We start from the raw sequence: 24,493 nt of genomic DNA on the forward strand, positions 1-24,493 counted from the left end.
ATTGTCAATTGCATATAGCAAATCGAGCCTTACAGAATGCTTTCATTGATTTTTACCAACCCACTGATTCCATAACCAACCTATAACTATAATTGAAAAATGAGTGTAGTTCCAACATGAATGGTAGTTGATATTTTTGTGCCAACTAGCAAGGAAAAAGTGAAACAATAAAGATATATGTTGGAATTTCACTCATTTGTCCATGGCGTAAGCAACTTCCTTACTGAATCAGATAATGGTTTTTGAATACTGGAAGAACACTTGCTCGATTTTTCTGTGCCATTCACAATGTACTGGCCACTGGCACAACATACATTTAGATTTAATTTAATGTGCCTTGTTTACATTTCCTCTATAAATTTCTTAAGTCTAGGTAGTCAACAAAACAATAAATCAAGCCCTGATTTGTGGTGTTTGCCAGTTTCCATGGTGTAAATATTCCCACCATGGCCAATTTCAAGCTACCAATGTGATGTCACTGTATGCAGAGCTGGGAAGAAAAGCACAGTAACACAACATTATGTAGTATTTCCACAGACGTAAGAGATGTAAAGAATCTTAAAGGCATAAATAGTAAAACATTGTAAAATTCTTAGGAAGTGATGAGTTTTGAGTATTTATCTTTGTTTTTAATATAATTTATTTAATTGTAATTTTATTATAGTCTAATTTTTTAAGAATAGCTAGGTTTAATTTTTAAATAATAGCTAGGTTTAATAGTAGCTAGGTTTTTTGTCTCACATAATTCCTGAAAATTTAACAATCAGCTCTTAGGAGCTGGTCTGATCTGAACACACCTGGATCTGACCCCCTCCCCCCAGCTCTGCCTTGAATGGGACCTTCAAAAAGTTCTCCCAGCCTGATGGCCCCTTCCAATGTGTACATTTCAGGTCCTATCTTATAAGCAAAGCTGAGCTCATTTTCTTGCTCTCAAACCTGCTCCCCTCCAGGGCTACCATCTTGGTGAAGGGCTTCTCCATCCACCCAGGAACCCACCTCATCACCATCCCACAACCCTCACACCTCCTCTGGCACCAGGTCACTGCCATCTAAACCCCTCTCAAGTCTGACCCTGCTCTCTGTTCTCTGGCTTGCTTGGGATCACAGTCCCATCACCTCCTCCCCGGACCCCCCAGTGGCCTGGCACTGCCCAACTTCCTCATGGCATCAAACCACTCATTATGGGGCTTCCCTGGTGGCGCAGTGGTTGAGAGTCCGCCTGCCGGTGCGGGTTCATGCCCCGGTCTGGGAGGATCCCACGTGCCGCAGAGCAGCTGGGCCCGTGAGCCATGGCCACTGAGCCTGCGCGTCTGGAGCCTGTGCTCCGCAATGGAAGAGGCCACAACAGTGAGAGGCCCGTGTACCGCCAAAAAAAAAAAACAAAAAAAACAACCCACTCATTATGTCCTGCCCTGTTCTGTATTGGGCAAAGTCAGGCTTCCCAGAGCACAGTAGTCATTGTCCCTCATCCTGTCTCTCCAGATCCATCTCTGGCATGTCCTGCACACACAACCTCTGCTCCAGCTGCATCCAGCTGCAGTACTAGCTGCAGTTCCCCTAAGGCAGCCCACCCTCCCCAAACCTCCATGCCTTTCACATGCATTCCCTGTCCCTGGAATGCCTTCCTCCAATCAGATTCCTGTTTGACAAAATCTTAGTCCTTCTTTTGGACACACCTCAAATATTTTCTCCGTAATGAGCACCCTCTACTCCAAGCAGAATTCATTCATTTGTTCACTCACGCATTCCTTCATTACTAATGTTCCTTTAGTGCTATGTGCCAGTTCTGTGCTAGGTGCTGGGGACGCAAAAATGAGCCAGACTCCCCGAAAGCACTCAGTCTTATAGGGGAAACAGGACTAGGGTAATCAGCTCTCTGGTAGACAGAGCTCTGCAGAGGGTGCTGGGGAAGAGCAGAAGAGGAACACCATTGCTAAGCCTCCTGGGGATTATAGCCCTTGATCTGAGTTTGACAGATGGGTAGGAGTTAGCCAGGTGAGGAGCGGGGGGGAAAGCGCTCCAGAAAAAAGAGAGCAGGTACAAAGGCCCTGAGGCATGAGAATGCAGGATGTGTTGGGAGCTATAAGTGATTCAGTTGGGCTACTCTTGAGGGTCAAGAGAAGCCCACAGAGGAAGGCCAGACCAGATCCAGAGAGATGTTAATCGGCACATGGAGAAAGTCTGATAAATGAGGATGCTGATACATGGTGATGAAGGCAATGGGGAGCCATGGAAGTCTTCCCCATCCAAAATTACAGGCCTTTCAGAAGGATCATTTCGAGAAATTAACGGAGAGATACAGAGTATAGGGTTGAGTGATGGAAATGGCAGTGCAATTAGAAACGATGAAGGCCACGTGCGGTGGCAGCGCTGAGGAGAGGAGAGGCCAGGCTGGGAGGGAGTGTAGGAGTAGAACCGGTAGTACCTGCTGACTACCTGCAAGGGATGACTGAGGGGGCTGCCCCGACTCCTGGCCTGGGTGACGTGGAGGATGGTGGTGGCACTCTCTGGAGATCCCAGAGGAATGGCTTTATGGGGTGACTATGAGTTCATCCTGCGACGTGCTGGGTTTGAGGTACACGTGGTACAACCAAGTGGAAAAATCCCCTTGTCAGTTGGATAGTGGAATCTGGACTTCAGGAAGAAGTCCTGATTGAAAGATGGAATTCGGGAGTGGTCAGAAAATCAGCGATTGGGAGCCATCTCCCCATGGAGGGAGGGAGCTGACTGAGAAGAGAAGCGGATCCCACCCCAGGCCTGGGGACACGGGCACTGAAGGGTCAGCCGCGGGCCAGGAGACGAGGTGAGAGAGGCTGAAGGCCGAGAGCAGAGTGGGGTCCCGGGAGACAAGAGCCTGGGCGGCTGAGGGAGGAGAGGGGGCTTAGCACAGGCCAAGGGTGGGAAAGATGGAGATGCAGCTGAGGATTTTAGCAACTTGGTGGCCCTGGGGGCTTTGAAGGAAGGAAAGCCAGCTGGCGAGGACAAGTGCAGGGCAGTGGAGGGAAGGAGAAGGTTGGGAAGAGGGGATGCTGGCTCCCAGGAACGTGGGGCCTGAGAGGGACACAGGAGGGAGGGGGCCCACCGTCCCGCTGGAAGGGTTAGCCTTGGGCGGGCGAGGAGCTGCCGCCCAGGACGTGTGCAGGGCGGAGCCTAGGCAGGGAAACATGCAGACGGCGAGCCAGGCAGGTGGTGTGTCCGTCCAGGTTCCCTGGGAAGCAGCTGCAAAATGGCATTAGGAGCGAAGAGATTCAGGGGGGGAGCGATGCCTGTGAGAGAGCGGGGCGGGGGCGGGGGGCGGGGAGAAAGCTGAGAGCGGGCGGGGCGATGGGCCGGCAGAGCCTCACGCTCGCTCGGGGCCGCCGCGGTGGCGAGGCCCGCACAGCCCTGCGACACTCAGCACTGGCTGCGGCTGGGCCCGCTGCCCCCAACCCCCCGGCTTCCCTCCGAGGACTGAGCAGCATGCCTCCGCGACAGCAGGGGCTCCCCACCCGGTGACCTCAGATTTCTCCGAGACGTGGGATTGGGGCTGTTCGCCTGGAATGGGGTGGAGAGGTGATGGGTGGGAGGGCTGCGGGGGCGGCTTGGAACCATCCTGGGGAGAGGAAGACTAACGCTGGAGGCCTCCAGTTTGTAGTGGCCCCAGTCCCCCCATGGCGGAGATAAGGGCAGCAGGAGGCTGGTCTGACCCAGAGCCAGGATGTCTAGCCCAGCCATGGGCAGCAGAAGGACCGCCGAGCAGGGCGTGGCGGGTTTGGGGAAAAGGGGTCTGACATGATGGAAAGGGTCTGGGCCTTCGGGAGCGGGAGGTAAGGATGGGCAGGTGCTGGGGAACTCTGTGAGGTGGAGGATGGGAGTGATGCGAGTCGCGGATGAAAACTCTGTGAGGGAGAAGCCTGCGACCAGAAAGTGGGAATTCTAGAATCGTTTTAGAGCAGAGGTGGAACAGTTCTAGGTAATGACAGTGTTGGGTGGCTGAGGAGGGCACAGAGCCTTGAGGCCAGGCTGTTCCCAGGATGTGGGGTCATGGGCTGATGGCACGGACAGGACTGCAAAGTCCTGTCACATCTCCCGTCCGCCAGTGGCCCTGCAACCCTGCGCCTGACAGCCCCCGGAGCTCCCGGGGCAGGGCGAACCCTCGGGCACAGAGCAGGCCCTGGTCACACGCCTGGCAGCTCCGGCCATGCCCCTCCGGGACACTTCCAGGCTAAGGCTTGACCCTCAGGCGGGAGGAAGAGGGTGCACCCCAGCCAGAGGCCACAGAAGGCTGAACAGCCTCAGTCGGTGAACGGCAGAGCTGCCTTTGAGGAGACACTAGGGTCCAGAGGGTAGGTATAAGAGGGCATTTAACAGAGGACCTGACTGCCTCCAGGTACTCAGGGCAGGCTTTCCAGATTTCAGATCTGAGGAAAAAAAGAGGTGTCCTAGGTGAAGTGGGGGGGGGGATCAAAAGGGGGTTCACAGAGAGGCTCCACTTGCCCAGCAGGAGCCCAACCTTTCCTTCCTTGTCACACTGCCTTCCCTCAGGTTTTGGAAGGTCCCTGTGGCCTTTCACCACAGGGCCTTTGCACATGCTGCTCCTCTCCCTGGAAAGCTCCCCTGCCTCCTCCCTCATTCTTTAGGGAATTGCTAAGTTTGGAAAGCACCCGGAACTACTTGAGGAAGACTCTGTAGCAGATACATTTGAATTTGCCGCACACTTCACTCACTTAAAGACGGAGGCCAAGTCTGTGGTTTTCTCTCTGTGGTGCCATGTCGTCATTGGTAAAATGTGGGTCTTGCTGAGTGATAAAGGGGAAAGGAGTGGAGCATGAAGGAGACGTGAGCCTGGAGGCCCCTCACTGTGCGAGGCACAAAGTAGGTGCCCAAATTTATTTGCTGAATAACCGACCAGTCGGGCCCAGCCAAGGGGGCCTATTTAACGTCCACAATTTCCCTGCAGTCAATGAATTTGCCTTTGACCGGGCTGAGCCAGACAACCTTGAGGTCAGAGCATATGTTGGAGACGACGCATCTCAGGGCACGAGAGGTTATACCTGTCCTTGCTCAAAAATTACAGGAAGTTGCTAAACGGGCCAAAAGAAGAACCAGTACACTTGTTGCTCTGTTTCTCTGCCCCACCTCCAGGTGTTGCCTCATGGAAGGTCAAAACAAGTAAGATAAAATCTGACTCACAGCTCCAAAGAGACAGGAGTTAGAAATGTGACCCATCCTCAGGTCTGCCCCACCCAGCCCCGTCTCTCCCCACGATGTGGCCCCAGGGAGGCCCGACCCAGGACGGCGACCCCTGAGGCCAGCACCCCAGCCTGTGCCAGGGTCCCCCTGGTTTCCATTTTTATACTCTTTTCTGATCTCTCGTGAGATCCAAACCTGGTTTCATTTCTCAATAGTGGGCCTGGTTGTTTTCATTTTCTCTGACAAAAAGTTGGGTGTTCAGTCAGGGAGGGTCGGAAACCCACAATCCTCCAAGCCCTGCTCTCGGCCCACTGGCTTCTCAGAGGAGCTGCAGTGGCATTTTTCCTTGGAAGCCTGGCCCAGTTCCCCAGCACCTCGCTCCCCCCCATCTGATCTTGGTGAGGCAGCGGTGTGGCTGGCAGCCTTCTCCCACACCCCAGCCCCAGGAGGCCCAGCCCGGCCAGGAGTCTCTCCGGGGCCCTGGAGGCTGAGTGGAAGCCCTCAGGCAGGCCGTTGGGCCAGAGGAGGCTGATTCTCTCCTAGAGAGGGCAGAACAGAACCAAGACACATCCTTAGACATAAAACACATCTTTTCTGGAACCTGACACAGGGCCTTTGCCCAGAGGTGATTTTATTTATTCTTTTTTTTTTTTTGGCTGCGTTGGGTCTTTGTTGCTGTGCGCAGGTTTTCTCTAGTTATGGCAAGCGGGGGCTACTCTTCATTGTGGTGTGCAGACTTCTCACTGCGGTGGCTTCTCTTGTTGCGGAGCACGGGCTCTAGGCATGCCGGCTCAGTAGTCACGGGCTTAGTTGCTCCGCGGCATGTGGGATCTTCCCGGACCAGGGCTCGAACCCATGTCCCCTGCATCGGCAGGCGGACTCTCAACCACTGCACCACCAGGGAAGCCCCCAGAGGTGATTTTAGATCATTATTGGTTGCATTCTTTCCAGGGTTATTTGAGTTAATGAATGAATGACATTGACACTGTCAGGAACCTTCAAAACCTATCCATTTCTGGGTTAAGAAAACCCTTCACCAGCCTCTTTCCTTTTTCCCAGAGACACCATCTCACCTCACCAGTGCACGACCGTGGCAGACCCCCTTCTCCTCCAGGTTCAGAGGCTCCCGGACAGTAAGGCAGCATGGCGCCACCTTTCCTCATGGGCGCCCGTTGCCTCTTCCCCACACCTCACTCCCAGTCTGCTCTGTCTGTCATTGTGCCCCAGGTAAAGCACACATAGACAGAGAGCCCTCCCCCAGACCAAACTATGTGAAATTGTCTGAGGATAGAAAGTGCTAGAATACAAAACACACACACACACACGCACACACACACTGAAGAAGCACAAACTGGGCAAAAATACAGGAATTCAATTTCACTGATTTTTTTTTAATTACGGGATTTCCCAGTGTCCCAAAGAAAATTAAAACCCCCCAGACAAGCATATATAAGTAAACAACATAAAGACACTGGCAACAAGCCCACTGTGGGTGGGAAATCACCAACAAGGGGAACTCTGCTTCCCTCTAAGAGTTCTGTAATTGTTCCAGAGGTGCCATTCCTGCTCCTTCAACCATAGTGTAAGTTGCGTAAGATGCTGTCGAAAGAGCACAGGGCCAAAAGGCAGGAAACTTGAGTTCCAAACCCACGACGGCCCCTAAGTAGCTGTATAACCTTGGCCGAGCTCCTTAGTATCTCTGAGCTGTCCCCTTTCCATCTGTAAAATGAAGGCTGGCCTTTAGAACTTCTCTTGTACTCACAGTGCCTGGCCCAGCACCGCCTAGGAGGAGCTTAGTAAGTACAAATGGAAAGAAATGGCCCAACATGATTTTTGAATCCATATAATCCCAAACCTGACTTAAGATTTGGATAGATAAGGTACCATTTCCCAACAAGTTCATCAGGAAAGTTGGATAGAATGCATCTTTGGAGGATCATAAGGTCTTAGAGATTTTCTCTTTTTCAACAACCAATTTTTCAGCCCGTGGGGTGAAGGGGAGAGAGGTTGAAATTAGTAGGAGTAACCCTGTGGGGGCAGTGGAGAGACCTATGTGACAGAATCACTAAGGGGAGGCTTGCTTGTGTCACTGCACCGTTGCAGGCTGGCTCGTACCTGTCTTTAGGTGGTAAGGCCCAGATGTGGGTCCCTGCCTTTGGGGGTGCATGGTGATAATGGCATGTGCCTACCCATTGCCTGGATGCAAACCCAGATGTTACCCCGAGCCTGGCCCAAGGAGGAAGCGGGTGAGGTACCCTGGACCACCTGTGCAGGAACATGAGTGGTGAAAGGAGGCCAGCCCTCTGCAGGATGGGCGTGCAGGCAGGGGCCTGGGCCTACTGCCCAGGCAGAGACCCCAGAACTCTGAGAGATGCTTACTGTTGCCCCCAGAGAACCCTCATCCCCAGGGGCTCCTATGCTCTTCCCAATACCCTCTCCCCAACTGCTCAGGACGCTGGGGGACGTGAGAACCTGGGAGTCTCCTCGGGGAGGGTTTTCCCGGACTGGTTCTCAGAATGGTCACACACACATCCCAGGACGTTTGCCTTCAGGTTCCCTCTGCCCCAGAGGGGATACAACCCAGTGGGCTAGAAAGCACAGCGTCGGGGTCAGGCCAGTTCTGCCCCTCCCCCACCATTTGGCTATGGGAAAGCTACCTGGCCTCCATTTCCTCTCTTATAAAATGAAAAATAGGACCAACCCAACAAGGATTAATGCAAATTAAATGAGATAATGTACTGAGAGCTAGCAACCCAGAGCTAACTCATATTTACCGAGAAGATTACACAGAGCTACAGACCCCTCACAGATCAGACAAGCAGCAGGCCTCGGTAACATTCTGTTGGCCACGCTGCTAAAGGGCTCCTGGCCAGGTCATGTGATTGTGACTGGGAAAGGCCAGGCACATCAAAATGAAAGAAAACCTCGTCCCCTCCCAGGACTGGCAGACTCTAGGATGGAGAGCACCCATGGCTGCTCTAGAGGTTATGAAACCCACCCCTCATTGCACAGCTAAGGAAACCATCTCAGAGAAAATGGGTAACGTGCCAGAGGCCACACTGCGAGTTTGTGACAGTATTTGGATAAGAGGACATATCTTCCAATGTCTTCTAGGCGTGGCCAGGTTGCTTTCTCAGATATTAACTTGTGTTTAGATGGTTGCATTCTTCTTCTCTCTTCCCATTCCAAGAAGGTCTTAGATCTGTCCTCTTTGAGCTTCAGGACCAGACGGAATCTGACCCTGGGCACAGAAGCCTGACTGTGGTCTGGAGGCAGGGTCAGAGCCTCACAGGGCACCAGGGCCCATGCGAGTGGACAGCCCATAGAAGGCCCCTTTCCCAGGCAACACCATGAGCCTCCTGGATTCCAGGGTGACCCTTACCGGGAAGGGGCCTATAGTGACCAAGATGGAATTTCCTCCCTGTCAGACCAGATGGGAGCTCAGGGTTGGAACTGAGTTGATCTCAGGAGGGTGGTGGACTGAGATTCGTACTGTCTACACAAGGCACTTCTCAGTCCCCTTCACAACATGGTTCCCTCTGACCATATCACCCATTTGTACGGCGCTTGACAGAGTGCCTTCACAACCGTTCATTCGGTCCCTGAGATTTCGCCCATTAACCAGGTGAAAAAACTAGAGCTCAGTAAATGGAAGGGATTTGCTCAAATTCACATAAGTAGTAAGAGAAGTAGGACAAAACCACAATTCTTCTGACTCCAAGACAGTGCTCTTGACAACACGTCACCGCCCACCCTGTACTGCTCTTTGTACACCGCTGGCTTCCTGGCCGCCAGCTGAGCCCACTCTCAGAGAACACACCTCGCTGTCACCTGGGTTCCACGACCCGGGGCAGGCCTCTGTAGGAGAAACAAATCCTGCAGGGAGCATCTGGGCAGGCCAACCCTTCCCCGGGGCCCCTACCTTGGTAACGTTGCAGGATGCAGTGATGGTTTTCTAGAAACTCACCTGACACTGGTAGTATGTCAGCTTGGATGGAAGCTAAAGGCCTAGACATGGACAAAAACCCCTATAGATGATTGGGAAACCAAAAACAAAAGTACAGCTGGCCACCAAATATGAAAAAATCTGTAAGCCCAGCAGCAATTAAGAAATGCCTATTAGGGGAATTCCCTGGTGGTCCAGTGGTTAGGACTCCACGCTTTCACTGCCAAGGGCCTGGGTTCAGTCCCTGGTTGGGGAACTAAGATCCCAAGCCGTGCGGCGTGGCCAAAAAAAAAAAAAAAAAAAAAGCCTATTAAATTCACATTACTGTTTTTGCTGTTATGTCTATTAGGTTGGCAAAGTTTTTTTCCTCCTATACTATTGATGAGAATATAAATTGATGCAACTTTTTTACACACACACACACACACACACACACACACACACACAAAAGCCTTAAAAGTACTCACTTCCTAAATACAACATGGTATCTTGAATTTTCCATGGAATGGAAAAAAAACATTAGGAAGAGAACTGGTGAAAGCCAAATAAAATCTGGAGTTTAGTTAATAGTAGCACACCAATGTTAATCAATGAGCTTTGACAACTATAATCTGGCTGGGTAAGATATTGATATTAGAGGAAGCTGGGTGAAGGGTATATGGGAACTCACTGTACTATCTTTGCAACTTTTCTGCAGATCTAAAATTATTTCAGAATGAAAGCTTTATTTTTTTAAATGCTCACATTCTTTTACCCAGAATTTCACTTCTAAGATTTTATCTCAAAACTTATCAGAGATATGGATGGACATTTACACACAAGGATATTGCACCACTTGTGATAATCATAGAAATGTGGAAATGAGTATGTCCAAGAATAGCATGTTGTTATAAGTTATAATAAGGTATATATAACTTATATATATATAAAACATATATATATATAAGTTGTTATAAGTTATGGTACATCCAGTGATGATAGAATGTGATCAGAAAGAATCACACTATAATAATATTTATTGGCACTGAAAATGCTTACAATAAAGGTAAAGTGAAAGAATTAGGATACAAAACTGTATATATTTTAAGCACAATATAATTCTTTAAATGAGGTACATAAGCAAATACACCAATACATTGAAGGTAGTTATTAATGGGTCATATAATTAGAGTGAATCTAAGTTTCTTCTTAATACATTTATGCATATTATAAATTTTCTACAATGAACGTATATGATGTTTAAAATCAGGAAAAAAGCTATCAAAAATCCCCAACCCATGGCAGTTCCTCAAAAATTTAAACACAGAATTACCATATGACCCAGCAACTCCACTGTGAGGTGTATACTCAAGAGAATTGAAAACATGTCTGCAAAACAAAACTTGTACGTGAATGTTCACAGCAATATTATTTACAATAGCAAAAAAAATGAAAACAATCCACATATCCACCAGGACAAATGCAATGTGGTATATCCATCCAATGGAATATTTTTCAACGATAATCAGGAATGAGGTACTGACACGTGCTATAACATGGATGAACCTTGAAAACATTATGTTAAGTGAAAGGCACCAGACACAAAATGACACTGATTGTATGATTCTATTCACATGAAATGTCCAGAATAAGTAAATCCATAGCGACAGAAAGTAGATCAGTGGTTGCCAGTAGGGCGTAGGGAGTGACTGCTAACGGGTTGCGGTGATGAAAACGTTTTGGAATTAAATAGTGATGATGGTTCTGCTACCTTATGAATATACTAAAATCCACTGAATTATACACTTTAAAGGGTAAAGTTTGTGGTTTGTGGATTATCATATCTAAAAAAAAAAAAAAAAGAGAGAGAGAAAGAAAAAAATTCCCCTACCCAAATGCCACATTTCACTGCTTCTCATCATTTCCCTTTAAAAATTTCTTTGCTTTTTTTCTTTTTTTGGCGGTACGAGGGCCTCTCACTGTTGTGGCCTCTCCCGTTGCAGAGCACAGGCTCCGGACGCGCAGGCTCAGCGGCCATGGCTCACGGGCCTAGCCACTCTGCGGCATGTGGGATCTTCCCAGACTGGGGCACGAACCCGTGTCCCCTGCATCGGCAGGCGGACTCTCAACCACTGCGCCACCAGGGAAGCCCCCTATTTTCTTTACTCTTAAAAGATGCTAGGCTGGTAGAGTCCAGCTGCCACCACAAAGGCAGACCTTTGTAGGCAGAGGAGGCGGCCATCTGTTTATGGGGTGGATGGAAGGTGATTGTGACCTGAAATCGCTCCCCATCAGTTCCTTCCTTCCCACCGGTTAGTCCTCCCTCCCTCCCTCCCTCCTTCCCTCAGGCACTAGAGCTACACTGCCCAGGGGACCCCACAATGAGGAGCTCATCCTTAGAGTTACCCTTTGCAATTGACACTCTCTCTTAAATCTCCCATAGAAAACACAAGTTTTCTGGGATTTTAAATGGACCACCTGTGTGGGAATTAACTGATCTGAGCCTCCCGACATACAACTGGCTGAAAGGGAAGGCCACACAGGAAACTTGCCAAGGGCAAAGGGAAGGGGAAGGTTCACAGCAAGCTGTGCCTCCGGGGATGGACAAGTGTTGGTGGGGTGCCAGGACACTGGCGCTAGGAACCTTCGAGGAGGGAGGGAGGACAAGGGCATCAGGGCAAATACACTGACTTCCCGGCCCTGAGGAGGTAGGTCCGCTTCTCAGCCTACTCGGGCCTGAGGCCCCTTACTGTGAACTCTCAGGCTTGGAGGCCTTTTAGATGTCCTGAGTGGATGATGCTGCTGCCTAGAATAGCGGGAGCAGAAAAGGGGATAGAAGAGGAACAGAAAGGGCTGGCAAAGCTCGCGATGGGTCCCTCCCCCAAACCCTTCCCCCCACAGCCCTGTGGAGGACTTGGCACTTAAGGATGCTCGGCAATCTCAGTACTTGTGTCCTCAGTCTGTTTCAGCTGAGCCTCTTGTTCTGCTGGAAACCCAAGGTCTCTGGTAGCCTTCCTAAGAACACAGGACGGGGCCAAGTATAAAGCAAAAAGAAGATTCAGTTTCAAAAAAGTATACTTGAAAATTTACCCAGTGGGCTACCTGAGCACCAGGTTTCGGGTAGAAGGTGGGAGTGGAGGGGAAACTCATGTGTCATGGTCAACAGTTCTGCCCGTCTAGCCATCTCCCCCTCCCTCCTTCTGGATACAGCGTCTCACTTTTCTGAGGGAGACCTCCAGCTCCCTCAATTCCCAGTGGGACTGTCAGCACAGGATCCAAACCTGCCAATGAGACTCTCTCTGGAGATCACACAAGGAGGCTGGCACTACCTCTGTCCAAAGGCAGCCTTCCTGTTCCTGAAAGTCTAGGTCCAATTTTCCTGGCCTTCCTGAGGCCTCAAGGTGAACCCTTTCTTCAAAGTGGTGAGCTAGGATTCTTCTAATAAATGACCTCTTTTGGCTTGTATCAGCTGGACCTACACTGATAAGGTATGCCAAACATGATGCAATGGTACTAAAAATTCCCATTATTTACTGATTATCTACCATGTGCCAGGAACAGTGAGGGGGCCTGTCGCACGTATTAAATAATTCTCTTTCCATAGAAGCAGAAACCAGGACTCAGAGGATTAATACCATGTCTACAGTTCCATAATTAAAGGAGACGGAAAGGGGATTCAGGTCCAGTTTGATCTAGCTTCCAAGTCTAGGCACACTCTCTTGTTTTCTCGCTCTCCTTTCTTCCTTCCTTCCCTCTCTGTCTCTTTTAGACTTGGACCTTGGGGCAGAGAGCTGAGTTAACCAAACTCCTCAGTTCCTGGCACTTGATCTCCATTGGTCCACATAAAGCCCCTCTCTTATTATCCAAGTTCTTCCCACCTCACCATACCACCTTCTCACTGCCCAGGATCATGGTTTGCAAGTGATAGGGTCTGGCCTCTCACTGACAGGCACTCCAGGTATTTGGGAGAATCTAGCCTCTGGGTTCCTTTATTTCATTGAGAATCAAAATCCAGTTGGACCTGGGAAACTTTTCCTGTTGACTCTCCAGCACTCCCATCAATTGGCCAAACTATCAGCCTTATTATGGGCTCAGGCCTGGGCTGGACTGAGATGTGGAATTAGGAAGAAAGAGAATGACTCAGTCTCTACTCTCAAGAAGTTTAAAATTCATACATCCATCTAGTCAACAAATACATATGGAGCACAAACTTCATGTGTGAGGTCCAAGACAGAAAGATGAATGCAACAGTTACTGCCCTCTGAGAGATAAGAGCCTCCTCCACTAGGAGGAGAAGAAAATTAACCAACAAGACTTGTGTCACAAGGCTGTGGTAGGAGAGATGCAGGAGAGCTAGGTGAACACGGAACCCAGGCCTGGGCATGGTGTGGCTCGTAACATAACCCCAGAAGTGATGAAGAAAGAAGAAGTATAAATCTATAAGTACATTTGTTTCTCCTCATCTGCCTCAGCATCGCACAATAATGGTGGGTGGGATTTTCATCAGACTTGGAGGGGAAGTGTGGGATGGCCAGACTTAAAATGTGGACTATGGGGCATGCAGTAAATTAGATGTGGGGGGCCCAGAGGACATCTCAGACAAGGAAGCACTCATCCTAGACTAGATCTGTCTAGGAACCAAGGGAGGCCTGCCTGCCTGTCAAATGGGACACAGATGTCCCCATATGCAGATGCCTTCACTGGAGAAAAACAGTGTGTCTAATAAGAATCCCAATCAAAAGACACAGTGCAGAAGGCTCTGCCCTGCAGGCAGGACCTCAGAGCTGGGCTGCTTCCCACACGGGATAGGTGGTAGTGGGGGCAGTTTAGCTAACAGTGCCCATTACGGGTCCCAGCACAGAGTAGGGCTCCAAAGCAAAGGTTTCTGCTCGTTGAGGAATGTTCCAATATTACAGCAGACCCCCAAATGGTGTGGGCTTCCTTGTGAGGTAGTAAACTGCCTGCTATGAGAATTCTTCAGGCAGAGGCTACAGACCCTAAACAAAAGTGTTTTTCAAACTCTTGGTGATCTATTACACATGTACACAAACATTATGCAAAAAAACAAGTTTCACAAATGATAGGTAAATGATACTTACTCTTTCTTCCATGTAGTATGCCCTAATATTTTTATTCGATTTCATTTTTAATAAATGCTTTTAACCACTAAAAACTGGTTTCACGAGCCACAAATGGGTCGAGACCCACAGTTTAAAAACACTCCCATGCTAGCCAGCATGTTCGATTCCCTGACCTCCACAGCGCTACCATTTCTCTTGACACCAGTGGGCACCTGCAGATAAATTACCCCATCAAAAGGTTGATTCTCTTAGAGCCGAGCAGGGACTAGAAGGGGAAGGTTCTGCTGACAGGTACAAGGGCTTCCTGGTACAGCTGCCTAGAGACCAAAGCTGCTGATTCATCCAACCCAACAAATATTTATTGAGTACCTACTATGTGCTGGGCACTGTCCTAGTCTCTGGATACAGCCATGAACAAGAGATTAAAAAGCCCTGGAACTTCCCTGGCGGTCCAGTGGTTAAGACTCTGCACTCCCAATGCAGGGGGCACAGGTTCAATCCTTGGTTGGGGAACTAAGATCCCACAGGCCAGACGGTGCAGCCAGAAAAAAACAAAACAAACAAAACAAACAAAACCCCCTGCCACGATGGCAAGAACACAGAGAAACTGGACCCCTTGTACATTGCCGGTGGGAATATAAGATCGTGCATCCTTTGTGGAAAATGGTATGACAGTTCCCCCCAAAATTAAACATAGAATCACATGGCATATACCTACAATGGAATATCACTCAACCTTAAAAAGGAAGGAAGTTCTGACACATGCTACCACATGGATGAACCTTGAAGACAATATGCTAAGTGAAATAAGCCAGACACAAAAAGACAAATATTGTATGATTCCACTTATGAGAAAAGACCCAGAATAGGTCTACCTAGAATAGACAAATTCATAGAGACAGAGTAGGATGGTGGTTGCCAGAATCTGGGGGGAGAGAAGAGGGGGAGTTATTGTTTCATGGGTAGAGAGATTCCGTTTGGGATAATAAAAAAGTTCTGGGAAAAAAATGGTTCTGAAGAACCTAGCAGCAGGACAGGAATAAAGATGCAGACGTAGAGAATGGACTTGAGGACACGGGGAGGGGGAAGGGTATGCTGGCACGAAGTGAGAGAGTGGCATGGACATATACACACTACCAAATGTAAAATAGCTAGCTAGTGGGAAGCAGCTGCATAGCACAGGGAGATCAGCTCCAGCTCCTTGCTTTGTGTCCACCTAGAGGGGTGGGATAGGGAGGGTGGGAGGGAGGGAGATGCAAGAGGGAGGAGATATGGGAACATATGTATATGTATAGCTGATTCACTTTGTTATACAGCAGAAACTAACACACCATTGTAAAGCAATTATACTCCAATAAAGATGTTAAAAAAAATAAACAAAAAAAAATTCTGGAAACAGATGGTGGTGATGGTTGCAGAACAATGTGAATGTACTTAATGCCACTGAATTGCACACTCAAAAATGGTTAAAATGGTAAATTTTGTGTTGTGTATCTTTTAGCATAATTTTTTTAAAAACCTGCCTAGAACTTAGGTTCTAGAGGCACAATCTGGGGAAGAGCTCATTAACAAAGAGTAGCGCTAACTCTCCCCACCTCAGAGCAGGGGTCATAAACTACATCCGCGTTCTGCAGAATCTGGGTGGGGTGGTAGAAGGGGGTCAAGAGGCAGGAGGGCACGCACAGGTTCCCACACATTCTCTTCACACAGAATATCTGTTTTCAATTTCAAGCAAGTTCAGCTAAAACTCTGGGAAAAAGGCCACCACATCGATTCATCAGTTGTAACAAACACATGGATCCAGCGGGGGATGCTGACGCTGGGGGAGGCTGTGTATGTGTGGAGGCGGGGGGTACATGGGAACCCTTGCTCTTAATTTTGTTGTGAACCTGAAACTGTTCTTCAAAAAAAAAGTCTTTAGGGGAAAAAAAAAGGCCACCGCTACTACTTTTTTCCCTAAACCACTGCCTTCCTTTTTCAAAATGACCACTGGTTGAGAGATGTTTCCATGAAGAGTGAGCAGTCAGGGACCACTTTGCAAGACGGGTCCCCTGAGCACTTCCCAGGCGGGCGTTGGCTTCGTGAGGGGGACCTCATGAGGAGGCAGGGATCCGGGGAGCAGGAGACAGGCCTGGAAGGGTAGGGCTCTCAGAGCCTTTCTGGCCCTTCCCCTGGGCTGGAGTAGTCAGCTATCAGACCTCTGGCTCCAACTCCTCCCGAGGGCTGGGTTCTCGGCTGAGTCACCTCTGGTGGGGTATGGAAATGGCACCCAATTTTGGCCTTGGAAATCTTCGGTCCACATCCTGGCCCTGCCCTTTATAAGACACTTAATGTCGCAGCCTGTTTACTTAGCTGTAAAATGGGGATGACTGACACCACCTGTCTCCCGGCATACGATGTGCCACAACTCTGCAGGAGGACACCCAGCACAGTGCCGGGCACAGAGGAGGCACACAGGGAGCTTCAGCGTTTGGGGCCCTAAGGCTCAGGAATAGGGTCTGCGGGCCCCAGCTGTGCCGGGGGGCCCTGTGGCGCCCCTATACCCTTGGACCTGCCGAGCCAGCCTGGCCAGTCCTAGCACTTGATGGGGTGCAGAAGGGGCACCTCGTGCATAGCCACTCCCAGAGCAAACGGCCAGGGAGAGCACTGGACTGACGAGAGAGCAGCTCTGGGATGCCTGGACGTGCTGTGGAGCCGGGCCAGGGTCTCAGGAGCTGGTCTCAGAGGAAGGAGGCCCTGGACTGCCACCCCGCCCCACAAGCCTTCTGCAACCGGCCGTGCCCTGGGCTCCCCAAACCCCATCCCCACATGCGACACGCCTCCACCTTCCACACTGGGCTTTGACTTGTTGAAGGCAGGGAGCCAACCTGCTCACCTGTACTCCCCCAGCACTGTGTGACGAATCAGTGGGGTGGCGGTGGTGGTGACAATGAGTGGATGACCATCCCTGAAGCTATCTGGTGCACAGCCCTTACCAAGGCTGTGGAATAGTTCTAAATGCCTCGCTTCAACTCAACTCAACTTCACAGAAGTCCTGGCAGGAGTGTACTATTGCCATGATCCATATATATATATATATTTTTTGCAGTACGCAGGCCTCTCACTGTTGTGGCCTCTCCCGTTGCGGAGCACAGGCTCCGGACACGCAGGCTCAGCGGCCATGGCTCATGGGCCCAGCCGCTCCGTGGCCTGTGGGATCTTCCCGGACCGGAGCACGAACCCGTGTCCCCTGCATCGGCAGGCGGACTCCCAACCACTGCGCCACCAGGGAAGCCCAAGATCCATATTTTTAATGAAGGGACCACAGTGCAGAGAGTAACTAGTCAAAGGTCACACGCAAAGTGACCAAAGCAGGACTTGACCCCGGAGCCTCACTTTGCCCTTGTACAGCTACTTACTCCAAAGTGCCTGCGCAAAGGTGCTCTCTGCAGACTCCTCGTCCATGGCAGAGGGAACATCTTGGGAAGGAACTTTAGAATCCTCATGCCACCTCGCTAGGCATCCCCTCTGAGATGTCCCTGGCAGGGAGGCCATCCCAAGGCCGTACAAACACTCCATTGACAGGGAAGACACAGTGCATCTTCCTCAAGCAGAACCTAGGCCTACTTCCCTCTAACTTGGGTCGCCCTCTGGACGTACAGAATTGTCCCCTCTTTCACTCTCAGGAGACTCTTGAGGTATTTGGACTCACCTCTCTTCCCAAAGCTGACGGTGCTTGCCTCATCACCCACTCTTCTGTCCCCAGACCCTCTCCAACCTGATGACCCGCCCTGAATGTTTCCTTGTTAGTCTCCAGAAGCCTGCACCCCACACTGGACATCCACATGTCCTAAGGAGCAGGGAGTGGAAATGGGCTGCACCCCCTCCTTTGTTCCGGGTTGGCACCTCCGGTGTGTGGCTGGGCTCTCTTGAGCCCCCCACTCCTGGTCCACAAGGAGCCTGTGGAAAACCCAGCCCCTTCAGGCCCCTCCACAAGCCCATCTCAGGCACCCCCATTATGCACTTGGATGATTAAATTTGTTGAACCCAAATATATTAAATTTTCCCTTATAAAATTCCCTCCACTTTTTCCACCCTGATAAGACTGTTTCAAATCCTGACTTTGTCACCCCCAAAGCCATTTACTTGTCCCTCCCAGAGCTACGTCATCTTTAGCTTAGAGAAGCCTACCTAGTGGGTCTTTATTGATTTAAATTTTAAAAATTGCTGAAAAGGACAGGTTTCAGTTTCCTTATCTATGTTGAAATCTAGGACTAATAAATGGATCTGTCTCTAGTTAGACCGCCTCTCCCTGGAAGTACTGATTCAGGGACGTGAGTCAACCTAGATGGGAAATGCGTCAGTGGTCTCTGCCCCCGGGAAGAGGGTTCCACTAACATCTCCTCTACTGTTGGGAGCCCCATTTCATTCCATATGATGTTACTTTTTCTCCTCAGTTTGGGGACTATTCTCAAGGGAGGTAGAGTTGGAAGCAAATGGGAATTGGGCACCTTTTGTTTTCTCTCTGACATGAATGCTCTGTGCTTCCCCCTTGCAGAAGGCCTGTCTTTGCCTTGTTCCTCCTCTTGACTTCAATAAGGAAGCAGACAAGCAACCTTTGTGCTGGTTGGGATTCCTTTACAATCTCTTCTAATTCTGGACTTTGCTCCTTCTGGACGTTCTGACGTGGGTGTATCACACACCAGGTATCCCATACATGTGAGAAAACAGTAGGTTCATTGAAAATTTAAGCTCGCTGGTCTTTCGCTGATGCCCCTTCTTCTCCCTGTTAAAATCATTTGTGATTTCATCATCAGAATCTAATTTCCACTAGTTAGAGTGCTTAAGCTCGAGTGGTTTTTCTCTACCCTTCACATTATATTCCTACCAAAAAAAAAAAAAAAGAATTCCATTAGGCAGCTTCTCAGAACCACCACTTGACCAAGCCCCAATTCATTTCTGGCCAAAGCCCCTGAAATCTTTTTTTTTGTTTTTTAATTAATTTATTTTTATTTTTGGGTGCATTGGGTCTTCGTTGCTGCGCACGGGCTTTCTCTAGTTGTGGCGAGCGGGGGCTACTCTTCGTTGCAGTGCACTGGCTTCTCATTGCGGTGGCTTCTCTTCTTGAGGAGCACGGGCTCTAGGCACGCAGGCTCAGTAGTTGTGGCTCGTGGGCTATAGAGCACAGGCTCAGTAGTTGTGGCGCACGAGCTTATTTGCTCCGTGGAATGTGGGATCTTCCCAGACCAGGGCCCAAACCCGTGTCTCCTGCACTGGCAGGCGGATTCTTAACCAGTGCGCCACCACCGAAGTCCGGCAAACCCCTGAGATCTTTTCAAAGACTTTTGGTATTGTTACTTTAGTTTATTGTTGTTATTCTCCCCACGGAGAGAAATTTCATCATTTTGTAGTCACAGGGCATTTGTAAATATCAATACTAGAATTGTAATGTATTGTGCATGCATACTATGTAGCAATCTATTGTTAAGACAGAAACCTCCTGCTGGTGTGACACACCACCAACCCCACTACCTCCTACTTCAAGGTTGCTTTCTCAGATGATACGGAATAAATGATCTTTGTCTCAGAAACAGCTGGCTTTTCTTTGAGGTCCCCTTACTTCTTGGAGCACCCCTGCAGTCACTCAGGGTAACTCACAGAAGCAGATCTGGGGACCAGGTGGCCAGTGAGCCGCGAGGGGACAGGCTATGGAAGAAACAGAGACCTGGTTCTGTCTCAGTGAGTGGGCTGTCCTCAAGAAGTGAAACCAGTGAAAAGGGTGGAACTCAGCTTCCAAGCCTGCCCCCCACTGCTCCCTAAAAGCTCACCACAGCCCAAATCCCAGTGGTTTTGTCCTGCCCTCTGGTCATTTAGGCCACCCTATCCTCAGGTAGGGTCCAGATCAGAGTTCTCTCTCTACATCTACCTTCAGAATATCCGGAAGCCACTATCAAGAAGCTTTCAGAATGGAAAGAATTTATTCACAAATTCACACAGGTGAACAAAGGAACCCAACAGTAATGGTAATGGAGGGGTTTCAGGCTATGAGGCAGCCTAGGGCTGGGTGGGGAGGACTTGCCCGTGAACCTGAGATTACAGCATGCCTCAAACCTATGACTAGTCCTAATCAGGGGCAGTTCAACAGCACCTAATTTATCCAGAATCACTGAGGTTCTCATGAATACTTTTCCTGAAAAGTGAAACTTCAATGGCCAACCACTTTAAAGTGAAATCTTGCTAAAATGTGGTCCACCGCTCTCTGATGCTTTAAAAAATGTCCTTTTCCCACATACGTGGTCATTAGGAACATTCCCTAAGGAACTAGATAATAACATGATTGTGTCCCCTTCTTACTGTTTCTCTATCCTTCCCCATGGCTTTTACTTTCCTGTTACCTACATGTCTCTCTCTGGAAAAGACCTACCACCACCCTTCCAGGCAATTTTCTTCTGCAGTGGGTTGAGACATCAGATAGCCACTTTTCTTAGAAAAGTGTACTAAGTAAATGTCAACAGGCTTTGAGGATCTCAGAGGGATAAAACACCTGGCTTAAATGCAGGGGTTTTGAGGTAGCTATTTCTGTGGGTTCGGTTTTCAGTAACTTCCAGTTCCAAAGGGAGACGGGGCTCCAAGACTCACTGCCCCCTGGAATGTTCCTTATGTATATTTATCATCCATCCTCTAACCAGGAAGATGTTTGTCATTGTTATGCTGCATGCAAGAGCTTCCTGTTTTGCTTTTTTTTTTTTTTTTTGCGGTACGCGGGCCTCTCACTGTTGTGGCCTCTCCCGTTGTGGAGCACAGGCTCCGGACGCGCAGGCTCAGCGGCCATGGCTCAGGGGCCCAGCCGCTCCGCGGCATGTGGGATCCTCCCGGACCGGGGCACGAACCCGTGTCCCCTGCATCGGCAGGTGGACTCTCAACCACTGCGCCACCAGGGAAGCCCCCCTGTTTTGCTTTTATTCTATTTGTTATTCATAGCCCTCCCAGGTGAGCAGCACCAGTGAGCCCCATGGGGCCTGGACGCTTTGTCTCCATGAGGAGCCTCATCAAATGGGTTGAGGTATACAGCCTTGTGACACTTCACACTGAGCCAGCATCTTTCTGTCAGGTGTATGGAGTGCTTTACAGACTTCAACCTCCTTCCACAGCACTGAGAAAGCATCTGTGGCCACTTTATGGCACAACCAACTGGGGCCCTGAAAGAAGACTCCACGGGGACAGCAGAGCACCACCAGGGGGACCACACCGCCGCCCGTGCCATCACCTGCCAGCTCTTCGAGGCACCCAAACGACAACGTCTGCACAGGGTCCCTCGGTTGTGTTCAGAGCTGTTCTGAGCAGTAATGATCTCACTCTGCATTTTTCACCCTTTGGGTTGTGTCCCATTACTGGGTTATGAAATCAGTTCAATGGGTTATAACCAGCATTTTCCTTTAAAAAATAAATAGAACAGAAAATATCCAAATGCATCACACGTAGTGAGTGTTATTTTTACAAAGTTTTTGTTTCAGTTTTAGATATCTGTATGTAGATGTGTGTGGTCGTTGGGACATAAGATATATTTTTCACTGGAAGTTTGAAATGCAGTGACCTAATGCACATCCATCCTGCAGCTACAGCTTCCTGAGATCCATCCCTGCCACCTCCACCCTCAACTGGGAAGCCAAGTGGAATCTGTTCAGAGCCCTACAACTGGCCTCACCTGGAAGGGACAGGCGTCGGGGAAGTCTCCTTGGAGGAAGTAGGGTTTACCGTGGCACGAGCAGGACTAGAGAGAGGATGTGGCAGGGCAGAAGGATGGGATGTTCTGGAATGAGCAAAGGAATAATTCATTCCAGGACCGCCTTCCCTCAGGAATGCGACATCTTCCATTATTTCTGTTATACCTGTAGTTCTGAATGCAAATGCCTCTGGGCGAGTAGTGGAATGGCTTAATCTCTTACCAAAGGGTAACTTGTTGATATCAAGGGCCTGAAGAAAACCAGAGTCTAAGAAACCATCAGTGGCAGAGTATGTGTGAAGCATGAGGGTGAACGGACGTCGGAAGATAAGACACTGTCCCCAACTGAATGTGCTGTCGGAGGATACTGATGGAGGATTAAGCTCTTCCATCTGCGGCTGTGGAAACCCTTGAGACCTGTGAGGAAAGGAAGTGACCCATAGTTATTCTTCTTCTTTAAGTGAGAAGACTGATTTTATTCCCCAACAGTCCTCAGCAAGGGGGCTATCAATACCTGAGAAATAAGTGCTTCTCTGTCTCTAAGGAGGGAGGAAGTAGTGGACGCAGGCCTTCCCAGAGGTGGATGCTTGTGAACTTGGCCCTCTCCTGCCTTCTACACTCACTCTATGACTAGACCCATGGCTTTACCTACCTCCTTCACAGTGATGACTCCCTGAAAAACACCCAAGGCTCAGGCCTAGAGATCCAAATACTAACTTGGTGTTTCCACCAGAAGCCTCCACTCAATAGTCCCAAGGACAATTCTAACAATCTCTGGCCCACTGCCCACCCCCACTTCCTGTAGTCTCAATTCTGGCTCATCCTCCACCTACTCAAGCCGCCATTCAGGTCAGCACCCTGTGAATCACCCCAGACTCCTCCCCCTCCCTCCTTGCTCCCCACCCAAGGTCATCATCCTGGCCACCTCTCCACTCTGCCTTGAATCTGCACAGCTCAATCCTCTCCAGCCCTCACGATCGCAGGGGCCACCCACTGATCTTCCTGCAGCCCGTCATGGCCACCTCCAGCCCAGTGGTTCTTAACCGGGATAAGCAACACAATGACTTGGGGAGGTGTTTAAAATCTAGATTCTGACTCTACATCTGGCCAGGTTGAGAATGTGTATTTGCAAAGGTGCCCCAGGTGACTCTGACGTGTGCCCTTCATTAAGAACTACTGCTGCCTCCTCCTATTAACAACAACAAAAACAACAATTGACATGGTTTGTGCACTTACATGGACTTCCTTGTGTAATCTTCAGGACAACCTTGTGAGGCAAGAGCTATCATCTACTCCCATTTTACAATTGTTGAAACTGAGGCACAAAAGTCCCATGGCTAGGAAGGGGGAGGACCAAAACATGACCCATCACTCCTAACCCTTCTGCTCTCCACGTACCGTATAGACTTGATATGTGGCTCCCTCCTTAACACTCTTTAAAGGCAGTTCTAGAAAAAGATGGCAACTTGAGGACACACTCATGACTTCCCTCTCTACCCAACCTCCCACCAACAGCTTCTTAACTCTAAAACACCTATCTTGATCGGGGTGGTGGTTCCACAGTGTACACGTATATAAAAACTCATTGAGATGTACGCTTAGGATTTGTGACTTTACGGTATGTTCATGACTCCTCAATAAAAAAGACCCTGAAAAAGTCACTTAAATAAGAAAAAGCCTAGCAAATGTGAAATAGGGAAAAACTTATAGGCACAGAAGAAACTAGGAAGAAGCCATCACAATGCTGCCAATTATGAAGAATTCTCTAGAAGAAACACATTTAAGAACAGATTAAGAAAAGATCCCCAGGGACTTCCTTGGTGGTCCAGCGGTTAAGACTCCGCGTTCCCGATGCAGGGGGCCCGGGTTCGATCCCTGGTCAGGGAACTAGATCCTGCATGCATGCTGCAACTTTAGTTGCAGGCTGCAACTAAAGATCCTGCACGCCACAGTGAAGATCCTGTGTGCCACAACTAAGACCCTGGGCAGCCAAATACATAAATATTGGGGAAAAAAAAGAAAAGAAAAGATCCTCAGAGCTAACCTACAGAAAATCATTAGAGGAGAGCAGGCTTGGAGAGCGCACTGAGGGCACTGGCTAGAGACAGGATTCCCTGCAAGACGGAGAATAAAACCCCAGTATAGGCTGGCTTGGCTACAGTGGGGAGCATATGGCTGGGTGCTGTAGCAGCCACAGCAGCAAGGACATAGGGGCTCTGAGGGCTCACAGGACTGTCTTTGGGCCAGAGACTGGGCGATGCCCCAAGTCAATGGCAGTGAGGGGCTTCTTCCTAAAGAGGCCCCATGTGATTTCTGTATCAAGGAGAAAGTCCAGGCTCACCAAACCCAGTTCCTGGTATATTTGGTGCTTATGAATACAAAGGGTCCCAATGGGGTCACCCGTGTTTCCAGCTCCCACTGTGCAGTCCAAGGGAGCAGGGCTTACAATGATTTTGCAGTCCATCCTAAAAGAACAAAGAAAATTCTGAGGAAAAAAGTGTGAAGTACACCTTACCCTAGCACCTATTAGATATATTTAAAGAAAATGTGATCAGAACAGTGCTGCTGCAGGAGCAGACAATTCACTGGAACACACCAGAGAATTCTAGAGCA

This window comes from Mesoplodon densirostris, chromosome 14, assembly GCF_025265405.1.
Source record: "Mesoplodon densirostris isolate mMesDen1 chromosome 14, mMesDen1 primary haplotype, whole genome shotgun sequence".
NCBI lineage: Eukaryota > Metazoa > Chordata > Mammalia > Artiodactyla > Ziphiidae > Mesoplodon > Mesoplodon densirostris.